This window comes from Otolemur garnettii, unplaced genomic scaffold (assembly GCF_000181295.1).
Source record: "Otolemur garnettii isolate 467f Iridium unplaced genomic scaffold, OtoGar3 scaffold00059, whole genome shotgun sequence".
Lineage (NCBI taxonomy): Eukaryota > Metazoa > Chordata > Mammalia > Primates > Galagidae > Otolemur > Otolemur garnettii.
In genome coordinates this window covers 6,857,846-6,862,270 of record NW_003852454.1, presented here as the reverse complement: position 1 = coordinate 6,862,270, position 4,425 = coordinate 6,857,846, and the positions used below count along the sequence as shown (strand labels likewise).

The following is a 4,425-nucleotide window of genomic DNA, read 5'->3' as shown; positions in this document are numbered from 1 at the left end:
AGAGCCCTCCCACCGAGGTGATTCATTACCTGATGGGGTTATTGTAAGGGGCATGCCAGTCCCCTTCAAACAGCTGATTACTAGGAAAAAACCTGAGCTAAAGTCTCTTTTCCAGCAGAACTAGTCTCCTGCCTTTCCATTATGCCACCTGGAATGGGACGCGCTAGGCCTTGTGCAGTTGACTTCCCCACAATCTAGGTCAGACATCCATAGGTAACTTGCCTTGCGCCTCATCTCAGGAAGAACGTAAATGCACATAGGCCTGGCATGCTCCAGAATGGCCTTGTCAGTTGTGAGCACTAAAAATATGTGGGCTAATTAGTTCACAGATATTTATTAAGCACCTGTGTGCTGAACATTATGCTATGTGTAGGGATAGAAAGATGGCTGAGATGAAATCTTGTCTTCAAGGAACTTTGGTGGGACAGACAGTTTCCGCAAAATGTTTACCTGCAGTGCTAAAGTTTGCATGGGCAGGGATGGGGGATGGCTCTCTGGTTTCAGAGAGTGAATCCTAAGGGTGACTTGGCCCCCGGGGTTGAAAAGGACTGGACAGGTTGGACAGCTCCAAATGGGCAGGAAAGAGCTAGGTCTCACTAGAAACTCAGGCACAGCTCTCAGCTTGGCATGTCAGAGGTTATTGGAGAGGGCAGGCCCATCTTGATGTTGGCACTGACACCAGGGGAGGAGCTGGCAGCATTTCCTGGTCTCAGAATGTTCAGTGTGGTATGTGGTTCTCTGCAGAGATTCATGGGGACTGAGTTCTGATGGCAAGGTTCAGTCTGGTGTCATTCCTCCACCAGCATCTAACATTTTTAGCCATTATGTGTTTTGTAGCTAGAATACACGAGGCTAGTTTGTGTATTATCTCTCAATTCTGATAACTGTGAATTTAAAAGCTGATAATTTTAAAGCTTGTTAGAATTTTTAAAAGTATAGACTCTTGCCAGAGTAAGTATCTTGCCAAAGGATAGAACTGAGGGTTTTTGTTTTTGTTTTTGTTTTTGAGACAGAGTCTCACTTTGTCACCCTCAGTAGAGGCTATGGCATCATAGCTCACAGCAACCTCAAACTTTTGGGCTCAAGAGATGCTCTTGCCTCAGCCTCCCAAGGAGCTGGGCCTACAGGCACTTGCCACCTTGCCCGGCTATTTTTTAGAAATGGGGTCTCACTCTTGCTCAGGGTGGTCTCAAACTCTTTCACCTGTTTCAACCTCCCACTCATAGTGCTAGGATTACAGGTGTGAGCCACTGCGCCTGGCTAGGAACTGAGGTTTGTCTGCTGTACTGCTTTCAGAGGCTGACAATGTGCTCATCTGACTCTGGAGATGGCCCTTATCAGGGGGAAAAGTTAAAGGTCATATACGCCAAGTGGTGCTCTGTCTTCCAGCCATCCTGTGTTTTGTAGCTAGAATGTAGTGCCAGGCCAGTTTGTATATTATCTCTCTTAATTCAGACAGCTGTGAAAGTATGTAATTTTAAAGCTTGTTTTAGAATTTGAAAAGATAGACTCTTGCTCTACTAAGTACAGGAGGAGAGATGGTGAGGAAGAGAGCAGCCTTTGCCTTTAAGTTCCAAACAAGCTGATGAGGTCCTTGAGAGTAGGACGTGACTTCTAAAATATAATTAAATTACCTCTCTACACTGCTGTGTACTCAAGCCTGACCTTTCACATATGTAATGAACACAAACAAATCTTCGGTTCTTGGCACCTGTCTTCTGACCTGTACACAGTGTTTACCCTTCAAGCATGCTGATCTGGGTCTCCATTTTGGCTCATAAAGGGATTGATGCGTAATCCCTGCAGGCCCCCCCAGGTGTCTGCATTGTGTGCACTAGGGTACTGGCCAGGTGCTGGTGGAGGCAGTGATCTTATTTCATGAAACTCCTAGCCTTTGGTCTGTGCTGCAGGAGATAGCAGATCCTGCTAGGGAAAGTTCAAAAGGCCGCTGATAAGAAAGAAATGTGACTTTCAAAATTAAGGGAGATAGAGCTTCTTTAAACAGGGACATATCCTCAGGCAGACAGGAGAATGAATGTCAGTCCATCAGTTAAGTTGAGCTCCTGGTAAGTGCCCAGCTTTACTGGGTACTAAGGTAGAGAAGAAACGTTCCAGATACTACCTGTTGGGTAAGAAGGAACACACATGAAAATGTCACCAAGAATTTAAAGCAGTCTACGGGTGCCATGTGAGTGTCACAGGCAGAACAGTAGTTGAAGGAAAAGGATCATTAGTCTGATGTTCAGGGCAGATGGGGTAGAGCGGGGACACATGCACCAGCCACATGTGAAGGACTCTGAGTTTTCTCCTTGAGCACAGAGGACTTGATGGGAACAGAAGGAGCTAAGCAGGAGCAGTCAGCTAGCACACGCAGCACTTGCCCTGTGGCTTCTCGGGGGCAGCACTCTGCCACCACTCATCTGTAGCCACGAGCTGGGCTGCTAGTTTTCTCTGGCCTCAAAAAGACAGTTCAAGTAGATTTTTAAAGATACATTTTCTTTTACAGTGAAGGTTGATACAATATTCATTGCAAGTTTTTTTTGATCTAAAAAGTAGAAAGAAGAAAATGATCTTACCACCCTGGTGATAACCTGTGGTGCATTTCCTTCCAGGTTTTTGTAATAATGAATGTCAGGCATCAGGCATGAGTAGCTAAAGCCCATAAGGAGCTTCATAGTGAAACCCATTATTAGCAGCATGGACAGCCCTAAATGTGCCTGCTGTTAAAGGAGATGATCTCATTTCTCTGTTGGAAGGATTTCCCTTTACTATCCCACAGAGCAGAAACGATACACGGACTGACATGGTGCGCTCCCTGAAGTGAGCCCTGTCCACAGGGCAACAGAGTCTGGTCTGGAGCCATGGCTGGAGAGCCCCCGATATCTTCCCCTGCCCTGCCTCAAGTCCTAGAGGCAGCCCCTTAATCAGGATCCCAGAGTGACCCAAAGCAGGGCAGGTGGACTCTGAGCCCAGGTCTGGGCCTGTCTGCCACATGGCTCAGGTGACCTCTCTGGGCCCTACCCGGCTGCTCAGATGGCTCATAGCTCCTTTTTTGCCCCCTAGGTGCCCATGACTGACCGGAAGCAACTTCCCAAATGGCCTGCATGTATTTTTCATTGGTCATTTTTTGCATAATCACAAGGGCTAGGATGGTTAAAGACTTGGATTGGTAGTATTTGCCTTGTTGCTGTTGGAAAGTCAGAGCTCAGTCATTCTGAGTGGCAGAACACAATGCAGAGAGGAATCTGGGTGAAAAGACCAGTGCAGGGCTGGCAGTAGGAGAAAAGTATTAGGTTTTCATGTATCTCATGAGAAATTGCCTGGGGTCATTTCTTATGTATCATTATCTAATATACTACGTGTGTTCCCCTATGCTATTGATATTAATAGTAGTAAATACCATTTACTGAATACTATGTCTTTTTTTTTTTTGAGACACAATCTCAAGCTGTCGCCATGGGTAGAGTGCCATGATGTCACAGCTCACAGCAACCGCAAACTCTTGGGCTTAAGCGATTCACTTGCCTCAGCCTCCCAAGTAGCAGGGACTACAGGTGCCCACCACAATACCCAGCTATTTTTTGGTTGTAGTTGTCATTGTTGTTTGGCAGGCCTGGGCTGGATTTGAACCCACCAGCTCCGGTGTATGTCGCTGGAGCCTTAGCTGCTGAGCTACAAGCACCGAGCCTCAATACCATGTCTTGAATGTTACTTATCATTCAGCTCTGTGACATGTCCCCACTTTACAGGTGAGGAGATGGAGTTTTAGCACCAGACTAGGTGACTGGGACTTGCTCCCAGCTCCCTGAGCCCAGGTTCTTTCTACTCACACTTTCTGCCATGCTCTTTCTTCCTCACTGGGTTTTGCATTTAGCTCACATCTTTAGTATAAGACAATCTTCTGTGACCTTCCAGAATTCAGAGGCTGCTCTGAATTTGACCATGAGATAGTCATTTCATGCACTTCCTTAGAAGTACAAGAGCACAGAGTCCTAGAGAAGCAGCTTCCCACAGACACTCCTCAGGAAACACTTCAGAGGCTTCTCTCCGTGAGCCTTCCCACCTGACTGGCAATTGGGCCTCTTTGAGGGAACATTGCCATGGAAGTCGCTTTCCTTTCCTTCCAGGCTCCAGTTATGGGCGTCCCATGAGCTGCTGGAAAGCAGTGATGCTTTTAGGCCCTCATCTTCTAGGACAGAGACTCTCAAACTGATTCAGAGTGTGTGTGAATCACCTCAGTACTTATGAGCACAGCTTGCTGAGCCCCACCTGTAGTCACGGTCCCCCCCGTGAGCCCAGCAGGTCTAGGGGTCTTGAGAAGCTGCATTTCTTTTTTTTTTTTTTTTTTTGAGACGGAGCCTCAAGCTATCCCCCTGGGTAGAGTGCCATGGCATCACGCTCGCAGCAACCTCCAACTCCTGGGCT

The 4,425-nt window shown here is 47.0% G+C and overlaps 1 protein-coding gene across 1 annotated transcript in view; it reads left to right on the top strand.

Annotated features, from left to right (window-relative positions):
- CLASP1 (cytoplasmic linker associated protein 1) overlaps nucleotides 1–4,425 on the top strand; it is a 303,536-nt gene that overhangs the window by 281,483 nt on the left and 17,628 nt on the right. The gene's annotated exons all lie outside the window — the stretch shown is intronic.